Source organism: Hibiscus syriacus, unplaced genomic scaffold (assembly GCF_006381635.1).
Source record: "Hibiscus syriacus cultivar Baekdansim isolate YM2019G1 unplaced genomic scaffold, ASM638163v2 tig00116965_pilon, whole genome shotgun sequence".
Lineage (NCBI taxonomy): Eukaryota > Viridiplantae > Streptophyta > Magnoliopsida > Malvales > Malvaceae > Hibiscus > Hibiscus syriacus.
In genome coordinates this window covers 4204359-4218536 of record NW_024063490.1, presented here as the reverse complement: position 1 = coordinate 4218536, position 14178 = coordinate 4204359, and the positions used below count along the sequence as shown (strand labels likewise).

The 14178-nt window shown below is 30.4% G+C and overlaps 1 non-coding gene across 1 annotated transcript; it reads right to left on the bottom strand.

The window, feature by feature from the left end:
- Window positions 1–2608: 2608 nt before the first annotated feature.
- LOC120191346 lies at window positions 2609–2716 on the bottom strand. The gene has a single exon (XR_005522687.1). It is a non-coding gene; the product is annotated as a small nucleolar RNA R71 (small nucleolar RNA).
- Window positions 2717–14178: the final 11462 nt, after the last annotated feature.

Genomic DNA, 14178 nt, shown 5'->3' with positions numbered 1-14178 from the left:
ATATTTTTTCTTTGATTTGTGTGTTTTTGGAACACTTTTTCAATGGGACTTTTTTTAGTATTAATAATGCCAGCACATTACCAATAATTAGTTGGTTTAGTCGGATGAGGCATTAGGTCCCTTAAGCAAGGTCAGAAGTTCAAATCATGGCATTTGTGAATGGAGCAAACTGGGTTGGGAGGGTCGCCCTCGCCTCTACAGTACATGATCTGAATTAGTCGGTCAATAGATCGAATATCAGTGATTAATTCAAAACAAATAATGTTAGCACATTTCCATTTTTGAAAAAACTTGTTAACATAAATCTCAACAAAAATTTGGTGAAACATGCATTTTTCTTAACTTATATTCTTTCAACTAAACACTATAATTTTATATTCATGTTAAACAAACCGAATAAGATAATACAACATTCTTATTATTGTGTTAAATAATATAACATTTTGATAATCTTATTTCTAATGATAATCTTACATTTCATGGACCAAACAACTTCTTAAAATAAAATCAATGAGCAATGGTAAATCTCCAAAAGAGTTATTATTTAAGACATTTTTACTTAGGTTTAGCTTGAACTTTAGCATCTTTAGGATCATTTTAGGTTTATTTTAGCATATTTTACATCATTTGTATATTTAGCATAAATTATTAATTCTTGTGCTGAATTTAATGATTTTGATGTAAAATGATATCTTGATGTTGTGACAACATCTGATGCTGTAGGGATTGTTGTGAGTTGATGCTAGACTGAATTATTGAGTTGTTTCTATAGTAACTAGTGACTCAATAGACAGTTATAGATTTTTCTAGAATCGGATAGTTTTCTGTTCCAGTTGTAAAATGGTTGAAAAATAAAGGAAAATCATATTTTTCATGTTGAAGGATGTTTTGACCTTTAGGGTTATAAAAATTACCCTCTTCACACTTTTCACACCTTTCTTCAAACTTTCCTAATATCTATTTTATTTTTTTCTTTCCTCATCAGCCATGGAGGCTTGAATCCATCGGGGTGATCAACATTTAGAGGTGAAGCAGCGATAGTTGTGACAACGGTGGTTGACGATTGATTTTGGCATCTTCTTATTAACTTAGAATCGACTTAAAAAGGGAGATTTTATTTGTTTAAGAGGAAATACTCTTACTTTATGTTGGGATGTTAAACTTAGATATTATATTTGAATATATTTGATGAATTTCATGTTTATTTGCTTTGCCTTAGTAGCATTGATTGGTGTTGCTTAAGCTTTATTTGTTTGGCTTGTTTGTAGAAATATAAACTATCCATTAATGCTTCAAGAGATGTATTGCATTATGCATAACATTGGTTTTTGTGAGAGTAACATTTAGCATAAAAGATATTTTTGCTTACTATTTTGTCGTAGCATTCTTAGTAAGCTTGTTTGGATTGCTATATAGATATATTTTGTCTTTGTAAGTTGTTTGGTGAATACCTTCAAAAGAGGAGTAACATACTAGGTTAATGCTAGACACATCAATAGTGTTGCTACAATATTGTAAATTGCATGTTATTGTTTTACATCTCATAATCTTTTGCCTGAATAAATCCATGGCTTAATATAAGTATGTTGTAATCCCGACCACTTTATTCTATTTTTCAGTATCTTTGTTACAACATTGTTCACAACAACACTTATACATATTTTAATACTTTTCTATCAACAAATCTGATTTTAATCATCAGTCTATATGGGTTTGACATCTGACATACTTGTTGTGTCCAATTTTACTACTTGAATATGATACATGCACTTATGTTAAATGTCATAGCAATAATTGTAGCATTAAGTTTTTAGAGTCGTTATGGGGGACTCTGTCATTACTTTTAGAGTTATTATTTTTTAATTTGTTTTATTTTTTGTGTAGGTAGCTTTAGCATAACGTTGTTGGTGCATAACACTTACCAACAACTAGGACTTAGAATTGTTTGATCTATAAATCAAGCAAACTATCCACCGAGAGAGGGATTGTGTCATTACTTTTAGAGTTATTTTCTTTTTTTTAATTTGTTTTTTTTTTGTGTAGGTAGCTTTAGCATAGCGTTGTTGGTGCATAACACATACCAATAACTAGGACTTAGAATTGTTTGATCTAGAAATCAAGCAAACTATCCACCGAGAGAGGCAACAACATTAACAACAACCAACCATGGCTCACTATGGTGCTCTACCTTTATAAAATATTACAATGCCGCAAAATTATTACAACATTGATGACCGCAATAGCCCTATCAAGTACCATGTTGTGCCGACATTGGATGATCTTAATTTTAGCATTATGTAACCTACTATCTATGCTGCACAGTTTGAGTTAAAACAAATGATATTCTAAAATTTGTAATCGATGAGACAATACAGTGAGATATTTATAGAGGATCCAAGAGCACACCTACGAGCATTCTTGGAAGTGTGTAATAATTTTGTTCAGTAAGGAGTTACCGAGGAAGCTTTGAAGCCCAAATTATTTCCTTATTGTCTTCGTGACAAAGCCAAAGGCATGGGTTAACTCATTCCCAACTAGAGTTATAGCATTGTGGAATGAACTTGCCCAAAAGTTCTTGTCGCGATTTAATCCTCCCAACATGAATGCTATATTGAGAAATGACATTACATCTTTCAAGCAATTTGAGGATGAAAATTTCTATGAAGCTTGGGGAGAGATTTAAAGAATTGTTGCGTAAATGCTTAATGCATGATTTTTAACATTAGAAACAAATGAAGATATTTTATAATGATATTAACATACAACTTCGATTGATTGTGGACACATCAGCCAATGGAGCGTTGTTGGAAAAGTCTCACAATGAAGCCTATAACATCCTTGAGTTGATCTCCAAAAATGATTATTAATATCCTAATACAAGGGTTATGTCAGGGAGATATGTTGCTACAATGGACAATGATGCTCTGAATGCATTGATTATCCATGTGACAACATTGACTGAGATGATGATTAAGACGCAACAACCTGGAGTTATGCATGAAGTCAAATCAACATCTATTATTACTTGTGTTTACTGTGGTGACCATTATAATTTTGAGGAATATGCATAAAATTCCAATTCTCTGTATTCTATGAGAAACTAAAATTGGAATAACAATGCTTGCACCTATAATCTAAACTTCGAGAATCGTATTGATCTATCACGGGAAAGTCATAATGTAGTTAACTTAATATAGCATTGAATTCAAAATTTGAGAATACACAACCATAGTACATTCACATCAACAATATGAATAGTAGCAATCGATGCTACCATATCACTGGTCACATCATCAAGAAATATAACCATAACAATGCAAAAATCAACATAATTATTAAGGGCAAACTTCCAACCAAGCTAGCACATTATTGACACTTGGGTTTCTACTAAAGGAATACATATCAAGAAACAATGGCGGATCCATTAAGGGCGGAGGGTATGCACGTGCCCACCCTAAAATCTGATTTTTTTCTATTAGTCACTTATTTTATTAATGGTGTCTACCCTGAAATCTAAATTTTCTTCGATTAGTGATATATTCTATTGATGGTGTCCACCTTGAATTTTTTTTATAACTACCTCATTCAAAAAAAATTATATTGTAAATATATATGTTCTCACCCTTAAAAATATTTATGGATCCGCCATTGTCAAGAAATGATGTTATCATCCAAAGTCAGTCGACATCACTAAGAGCATTAGAGAATCAAGTTGAACAATTAGCCAATGCGTTAAACATCAAACACCAAAAAGCATTGTCAAGTGACATTGGAGTTTCTAAGGTGAATATAAAAGCACATTGTAACCAATATTGTAAAGCCATCACAATGAGAAGGGGACTTTAACTAGGGAAGAATGATGAGCACAAAAAAATAAAAATAACGAGAGACCTAACCTACAACCCAAAGGCAAGGAACTTGAAGAGGTGATTGAGTCACAATATTGATGTTACAGAAAAGAATGCTGACTAAAGTAGAAAATCTAAGCCATTACCACCAGCAATGTCACTATAATTACTGTTACAACTCAAAGAAAGACCACACATCGATTCTAAACCACCAAGAAAGACCAACAATCCAAGAAGTTTTTTATGTTTTGAGGCAATTGAGGATCAATATCTCATTAATTGATGCATTAGAACAAATGTTTAACTAATCCAAGTTCATAAAAGAAGTGTTTTCCAAGAAACATAGCAAGTTCGAAATTATTGCACTTACTAAAGGGTGTAGATCCATAATCATGAGCAGATTGCCACCAAAGTTAAAGGATTCATGGAGATTTACTATTCCTTGCACTATTGGAAATCAATACTGTTGAAATATATTTTGATATAACAATTTAAGGAAAAATGTTTTTGGAATTTAATTGAATTTGTTCAAAGTTTCCAAAAATAATTCAAAGTCCTTAAAACTTAGAATTGAGTACAAAACAATTTTCTGGAAAAGTAGTATCGATATTGTTCATATGGTACCGATACCAAAGGTAAGGGAAGTATCAATTCTCACTAGGTAGTATCGATACTACCAGCAATGCTTAAATTCCAAAATGCAAAAATGGTACCGATACCCAAATGGATATCGATACTACTCTGTATAGTAGTATCGATTTAATAGGCACAGTATTGATACCATCAGGCCCCAACAACTAGTAACAGTTAATTGAAAAAGGTAGTATCGATAATCCCTTAAGGAGTACTAATACCCTCTGTTCTTGGCAACTTTATTCTGCACGAAATTTGATCCCCAACGGCTCCAAACACTCCCAATGACTAGAAAAGACCACAACAACATTCCAACATATAAAAACAAGTTTAAGACACTTGAAGAAGGCTTAGAAACACCAATCCAAGCAATCAAACACAAGAGAAGAGTTTTTTTTCTTATTTTCATTTCTTTTATAAATATTGTGTTTGTGTGAGCTAAATTCTTGTAAACACACTACCTTTGAGAGGTTTATTTGTTTACTTCTTTTTACCTTTTGTAAAGGGATTTTTGGTTCCATCTTAGCAAATTCAAAAGATAAGGAGTTGTAAAGGTTATCTCTTTGTCCTTGAAAAATAAGATAAATTAGTGAACTTGTTAGAAAATCCTTAGTGAGGAGCTAAGCTAGTGGATGTAGACTTGGTTGATAAGTCAGACCATTTTAAATCCTAGTGCTAAATTTTTCCATCTTTTGTTCTCCTTATTCCCTAATCACATTTTTATCAATTAAACCCCTTTGCACATTTTTAGTTGTTCAATTGAGCCTCTTCAAATCCTAACAATTGGTATCAGAGCTTAACTCATTAGAAGGTTTAACCACCTTGAGACGATCCTCAAAGAAGCTCTACCGATTCCCGATACAACTGATAACAAAATGGCTTCAACCTCTGATGCCTACTATATTGAAGATTCACAACCGGTCAACAAGACATCCTACTTCAATGAAGCAAAATATGCCTATTGGAATAATAGGATGATGCTCTTCATTCAAGCCAACGATCTAGGAGCTTGGAACTCTATCATGAAAAGCTACACCATTCGAACAGGTGAGATGGATTATTGGAGTGATGGAGAGAAGAATAAGTTACAACTCAATGCTAAGGCTATTCACATTCTCTTTTATGCATTAGGCCTGGATGAATATAGAAGAGTCTCCTCTTGTTCCAATGATAAGGAGATATGGGATAATCTCCAAGTTACTCATGAAGGAATCAATGAAGTGAGGGAAACCAAGATAAGTCTTCTCAACCATAGCTACGAGAATTTCAAGATGAAACCCGATGAAGACATCAAAGCTATGACGAATAGATTTTCTGTGATTGTCAATGGTCTCAAGGGATTTAGAGAAGTTATCTCCAATGAGAAGCTTGTGAGGAAGATGATCTACTCTCTTCCAAAATCTTGGCAATCGAAGAAGACGACAATTATCGAAGCTAGAGATTTTAACTCTCTCACTCTCGAGGAGTTGATTGGTTCTCTTATTACTCATGAGTTGATGGTGAAGGAAGAGAAAGAAAATGAAGAGAAGAAAAACAAGAAAAAGAAGGAGGTAGGCATTACCTTCAAGTCCACCAATAAGAGCTATCAAGATTCAAGTGAAGAGGTGGATGAAGAAGAAGAGATGACCAAGCTCTTCAAAAAGTTCAAGATATTCATGTCTTCCAAGGAAGTGAATCATGAATCAACCAAGAATAAGGGTCCCCCAGTGTGCTTCAATTGTCAAAGAACGGGGCATGTCAAGTATGAATATCCTCTCCTAAAGAAGAAGGTATCAAGCAAGAAAAATGCATTTGTGGCAGCTTGGAGTGATGAAGTTGACTCCAATGATAAAGATGAAGTAGCCAACTTATGTCTCATGGCCATCGAAGGAGATTCAATGGTATCTTCTAACTCTAATGATTTAAATTCAATTTTTTTAATGAGTTACAAGATGCTTATAATGAGTTGTATTTGGAATTTGAGACCATGGATTCCAAATATAAGACATTGATTTCAAAATTTAAAGTTGAAAATGATTTGATTTTGAAAGCCAAAGTTGATTTTGAAAATCAAAATGAAATTTTGAAAAATGATTTAGAGCTTTCAAAATTCAAAATCAATGATTTAGAAAAAGAAAATTTTGATTTGAAAGTTAAGCTTGAGAGCTTAAGAAAAGAAAAAGAATTAACTTCTCAAAACAACTCATTATGTTTAAAAAAGACAAAATGCTCACATTGTTATTTTTATGGTCATTTGGAACATACTTGTCCCATAAAGAAACGAAAATCTTTTAAAGTTAGACAAGTATGGGTTCCTAAGGGAAAAAGGGCATTGAAACTAACGTCCAAGGATCCAAAGAAATTTGGTTACCAAAATCCAATTAAATATCTCTTATAGGTGTGTGGGAGCAATGGTGATGAAAGTGAAGATATTCAAATGCTCTAGACACACTTGAAAATGAATGGGTAACCTCAAGCTTAATGCTTTTGATTTTGATTATTTGGATGCTCATTTTGATTTAAGCATGCATGTGTTTTGATTTTAAATGATTTGACGTTTTTCATCTCATGTAGGTGAAAAAGGTGTTATGATGAACATTTTAAAGTTTTAATGATTTTTCATAATTGTTTTTAGTTCATCATAATGAATTTTGGTCAAAATTGATTTTCAATGCAAATGATATCTGTCTAACAATTGATATCAAATTTTCAAAATATTTCGATTTCAATTTTTTTAAGTTTTTGTCCTAAATTTAAATGTTTATGCATGTTTTTTAAATGTTAAAGATATCTCTCTAACAATTGATATCAAAATTTTCAAATGCATAACATTTGAAACTTATGCACATGTACTTAATTTCAATAATTGGTATTGCATAAAGTATTTTAGACTTGGATATATTGAATTTCATGTACTACTAACATGTTTGTTATTCTTTGTTGAAATTCAATTTTGTTTAAGTGTCAAGTTTTTAAAGTCAATTTTGTTTGGAATGCACTTTTTGATGGGGAGCTTTGATTTTTCAAATGGCTTTTAATGTAAAAATTACCACTTACTCTCCAAAGTTATTTTTGAACTTTAAAGTTGAATTCTTTTTTATCTAACAAAAAGGGGGAGAAGTATGGTTTGAAAAAAAATCAAATTCTTAATGAAAAAGGGGGAGTTGAACTTTTTCATACATTTTCCAACAATTGGTATCATTTTCATTAAATATTTTATTAAGGGGGAGTTTTGTCAAAAACAATTTTTCAATGTTTTGTTATATCAAAAAAGGGAGATTGTTGAACTATATTTTGATATAAAAATTTAAGGCAAAATGTTTTTGGACTTGAATTAAATTTGTTCAAAGTTTTCAAAAATAATTCAAAGTCCTTAAAGCTTGGAATTGAGCACAAACAATTTTCTGGAAAAGTAGTACCGATATTGTTCTTACAGTATCGATACCTAATGAACAATACCGATATTGTTCATATGGTACCAATGCCGAAGGTAAGGGAAGTATTGATACTCACTAGGTAATATCGATACTACCAACAATGCTCAAATTCCAGAATGCAAAGATGGTATCGATACCCAATTGGGTACCGATACTACTCTATATACTAATATCGATAGCATAGGCATAGTATCGATATTATCATGCCCCAACGGCTAGTAACAGCTTTTTGATTTAAATATAACAAAGGTAGTACCGATACTCCCTTTAAGAGTAACGATACCCTCTGTTCTGGGCAGCTTTATTTTGCACGAAATTTGATCCCCAATGGCTCCAAAACACTCCTAACGACTAGAAACGGCCACAACAATATTCCAACATATAAAAACAAGTCGAGGACACTTGAAGAATGGTTAGAAACACCTATCCAAGCAATCAAACACAAGAGAAGAGTTTTTCATTCTTATTTTCATTTCTCTTGTAAATATTGTGTTTGTGTGAGCTAAATTCTTGTAAACACCCTACCTTTGAGAGGTTTATTTGTTTACTTCTTTTTACCTTTTGTAAAGGGATTTTTGGTTCTATATTAGTAAATTCAAAAGATAGGGAGTTGTAAAGGTTATCTCTTTGTCCTTGATAAAGAAAGAACAAATTAGTCAATTTGTTAGAAAATCCTTAGTGATGAGTTAAGGTAATGGATGTAGACTTGGTTGATAAGTTGAACTACTTTAAATCCTTGTGACAAATTTTTCTATCTTTTGTTCTCCTTACTCTTTAATCATATTTTTATCAATTAAACCCCTTTGCACATTTTCGGATGTTCAATTGAGCCTCTTCAAATCCTAACAAATACATTTCTGGAGCATTTTGTGATTTAGGTTCTAGGATTAATATAATTCCTTTTTCTATTTTTAGGAAATTTGGAATTGATAAAGCAACATCCATTACTGTTACATTACAATTTGTTGACTGATCTATTTCTTGTCCTAAAGGCAAAATAGACAATGTGCTAGTAAAATTGGACAAATTCATTTTTCCAGCACACTTCATTGTCTTGGACTATGTAGCCGACAAGGATGTGCCAATAATATTAGACATACATTTTCTTTCTACAACACGAACATTAATTGATGTCCATAAGGTAGAGCTTACAATATGTCTAAATGACAAGTATATTGTATTGCATTCAATATTTTAAATTCATTGCAATGTGATGACAATGCTAAAAGCTAAGTTGTTAACATTATCGAAAGAAAGGAGCAAGAACCATTAGATAAAGGTTGGAGAAAGTTTAATGGAGAAAGGAGCAAGAACCATTAGATAAAGGTTGGAGAAAGTTTAATGGGAAAATGATGAAAATCTATGGTGACAATATACCTCAACACATAACTTTGATTTGGTTCTATGAACTCATGCCAAAATAGTTCATTTATTTAATTTTAGTAATTATTTTTATTTTTATATTTTGTTATTTTTATTATTTTTATTATTTTCTTTATCAATTTTCTTTTGATATATTTTTCTTTCATTTTCAAGTTATGTTTCTACATTGATCATCGCACCATCGACCAACAATGTTGTATTTGCTTCACAACATCAGCTACAGTTACGAATAGTTATTGCTACAACACCATCTACCAGTAAGCAAAAAAAATGCAGCTAAAAAATAAGACAACATCAAAGAAGACCCACCCAACTTCGCCCAACGCTGGGGTAGTATTTGATCTCCTTTCCCAATTTTGTTTTTTATTTTCCTTGTTGCATTCATTGAGGATAATGCACCTATTTAGTTTGAGGGTGTGTTGTTCATTTGCGTTGTTTATATTGTGTCATTTATTTTTGTTGTGCATAGTTACATGTTTTCTATTGTATTTGTTTGCATTTTGTTTGCATTGATGTTTATATTGTTTATTGCATTTAGGATGTTGCATATATAAGGTTGCAAGTATAATGATGTTAGGTTAATGAAGTTTTTAAATGAAATTTTGATGATGCTCGATGATGAATAATTAAATTGTGAAATGTCATGGGAATTTTGTAGATTCTTATTAGGATTAGGATCCAAAGAAACTTTTTTACAAATTAAGTGTATGTTCTTAATACTTGGAGACCTTAGAAATTTTTGAACTGAAAATCTCACTTCTTCAGTAAATGTTATAGAAAACATATATTTTTGCAAAAGAGATATTAGAGGTGCTTGAAACTAGCTCTAGTAAAAAAAGAAAAAAAGAAAGAAAGAAAATATATTTTATAATTTCCTTAAATTAGATATTAATATGGTTATGTCTTGTAGTTAATGAATATATATTCGATTAAATACAATATTAATATATTACTTCTGAATTTATTCAGATTCTCATTAATGACCTTAATTTCAAAATATATTATTTTCAATTATTGTCATATGATAAGTTTTATAAATACGGTGCATACCTTATAGTTTAAACATAACTTAAAAAAATATTTTCTTCCCCTATAGATTTCATTGATAGGCACAGACAAGAGTATAGTTTGTGATTTTTACTTTTGTGTTGTTGTACGTTGATAATCTAGTTGTTATATTCTTTGAGACAGGCGATCGACAATCTCAAACTCCAAGGAATGACCAAAAAATTGTCTTAAGAAAATCGTGTGGCTACAAGCCTCAACTTGTTTCCAATCCGTTAATCTGTTAGAAATTGAGTTTTATTTCTCAAATGTTCTCTTTAGTTATTAATAAAATATTTGGGATTTTCTTTTCATATTGCGTTTTTATACTTGTAACAATATTAAGAAAGATTTTATCTTCTATATTTCTTTAATTTGAAAGAAACAACAAATAAATATATTTTAGGGATTTATACTGGCATTTTAAAGGGTTTGCTTGAATCTCGAAGTAGACAAATTTGTTTAGCAGAAATTATTGTTACAATACATTGGTTACTGATTTTGTTTCAGAAAGTTGATTCTATTTGGTAAGAAAATCGAAAATAAACAAGAATTGATTTTTTATTTATTAGAATAATTACTAATTTTGATTATGTTTTTAGCAAAACCATGAATATGAGACAACCGACAATGGTAATTAACAACAATGAGAATTTAATAAAATTTTGTGGATATAATTTTGAGTCATGACAACACAAGATGTTCTATCAGACCATAATGAGTTTTGCTAAGTTCTCGAAGGAAGATCCTTCAGTTTTTAAAGAGGGAAAAGAAGAATGAGAGGTAGAAAACGTTACCGTCTTCAATATTGTTGAAGCTTGGAAGCACTCTAATATCATATGATAGAACTATATCCTTAATAGTTTACAGGATTCACTGTATACTATGGTTGATTACAAACTAGTAGTAAATCAAGTGGAGAAACTTCAAGTGAGAATTGTTTGTTAGAGTTTGAATAGAAGAGGATAATAGAGCTAATGCCAACAGGATAAAAACAAAACCCTTCAAAGGGACTATGACAAACGTGATAGAAGTCAAGGACTTCAACAAGGGAAAACAACTTAATAATAGGTCGAAGTTGGGACTTAAAGGTGAAATTTCCAAGAAAGATGAGCCATAAGTCCTCTAAATATAGAAATCCAGAGAAATTCAACTCACGAGGCAAATGATGTGGAAGGAATTGACAAGGACGTAGAGGAGTAAGGATGTGAAATCAAGTAATCGTTCAGGTTTCAGGTTAGATCATGTCAGGTCAGGTCAAATCATATACAAGTTATGTCAAGTCAATTTAATTGTTTGACTCAAATCGGGTCGAGTCTGAGCAAATTAGTTTGGGTCATTTTTAAGTTGGTTTAAAATCAGAATTTCAATTCAGATTGATATCAGTTTAGTTCAAAATGGTTTGAGTTCGAGCAGTTAAATATCAGGTTAATTCAGGTTCAGATAGACTTCAGGTCAGATCTCATTCAGATCGGGTCACAACATTAACAAATAAAATTCAGGTCAGATCTTCAGGTTGGGTCATTTTTTGCTAATTATTTTTCGTGTTTCATGAACACCGAATTATAATTTATAATTGTATATGGTTTTGAATAAATTAAAAATAGAAATAATTATGGGTTAATTTAGGATAAAAATATAACTTTAAGGACTAAATTGAATAAAAATAAAATTTAAATAAATTAAACAACACACATGGATCAAATTGAAACAATTGTAAAATATAAAGATGAAATTAATATCAAATTAGACTAAATTGCATTCATTTTAAAATTTGATGAACAAAAGTTTAACGTCTTAATCAATATTTTTTTAGAAAATATTATAAAGATATAGTAATGCATGTATATATGTATGTATGTATAATGTATGTATGTATAATGTATGCATATATTACGTAATGTATGTATATATGTCTTCATATAGAACATGTATGTATGTATGTATGTATGTATGTATGTATGTATGTATGTATGTATGTATGTATGTATGTATGTATGTATGTATGTATGTATGTATGTATGTATGTTGTATGTATGAGTATGTCTGTATGTATGTATGTATGTATGTATGTAGTATGTATGTATGTATGTTGTAGTGTATGTATGTATGTATGTATGTATGTATGTATGTATGTATGTATGTATGTCATGTATGTATGTATGTATGTATGTATGTATGTATGTATGTATGTATGTATGCATCAAAATGTGCATAAATATATACATACATTAATAATACATACATATGTACATGTGTCAATTTTGAATAAAAATTTATAGAATTTGGGATTATGATAAAATTTATAGAATTTAGAGTTAATGATATAATTTATCGAGTTAAGACTAAATTAAAGATAAAAAAAAGATTACAAATAAAAATATAATTTTAAGGACTAAATTGAATAAAAATATAAGCATATTAAAATAATTAGAATAAATTACAAAAACTTAAAATAAATAAAGATCAATTTAAGTTAAAAAAGCATAAATTTACTTATAAAAATTGATTAAATGTTAAAGTATAATATAACATATAAAGTATAAACTTTGCTTGGATTAAAGCCTACAGTTTTAAGATTGTTGACTATTGGATCGTTGTTAGTAAACCTCATTTCAACTGGATTCTTAGCAAATTGATTAAGCTGAGGGAAGAGGCTAGAAGTTTGTTCAGTCTATTGGCTTGCTTATCTCAGATCAAAGGTAGGTGGATTTGGGATAGCATCCGTGATAAAAGAGAAAAGGTTGCATGGTATAGACTCATCTGGTTTCCTGCTCATGTTCCTAAATTCTCTCTTGTAGCTTGGATGCTATTTCTCGACAGACTGCCTACTAAAGACAGATTAGGCCAATTTGGAATTGTGATTGACAACAGTGTGTATGGGCTGTGTGGAGTAGGTCATGAATCTCGTAATCACCTATTTCTAGAATGCCCCTTTGCCTATGAGATATGGCGTGCTGTTATGCATGCTTGTGAACTGCAGCATCAGATGCTGGGATGATGATGTTTGCTGGATGGTTTAACACTTTAAAGGTAAATCTCTCTTAGTTCATATCCTTAAGCTTGCTTGGACTGGGTTTGTTTACTCTATATGGGAGGAACGTAATCACATGAGTTTTAGAGGAGTGATTCGTTCAGCTGATTCAATTGTAAATAATACAAGGGAAGAGGTTAGAACTAAGCTGTATAGGTGCCACATTAATAGGGTAGATGCTGTAAATAGGCGAATGTGCCTAAATTTGGGGATGATTTAGTTGTTTGTAAATGTCTCTTGTAGCAGCTCTGCTGCTCTGGTAATTTTAAATTAAATATATTCTCTCTTTTTTCTTCCATCCCCAATTTTTAAAATTTGAGTGAAATTTTGAAATTGAAATATCCTCTTATCTCGACTCTACCTACATCATTAATAATAGTTTATATTTATTGATAGTTTAAAATCATTTTATATATTATAATATCTAATCTAATAAAATTAATAATCAATAAATAAATCATTTAACAATAATAATTTGAATAAAATAATTAATAATTTAAAAGTGTTATAATTAGTGTATAAAAATATAATGATTTATTTATTACCATTTATAAATATAGAAAAGTATTTTTTTAATCTAATGATCATAATCAAACTTATTATTCTAATGGTCATAGTTAATTATTTGCCTTAAAAGATGAATAATAATTTTTCAATATAATTGTCAATCATAAATTATTAATTTAGTTACAATTTTGAATATATTTATATATAACATTGTAAAAAATAAATGTATTAATTTAATGATCATGATTAATCATGTACTTTAGATGATGAAAATTTATTTTGTTAGTTTTCATATTATAATATCAGTTGTCAA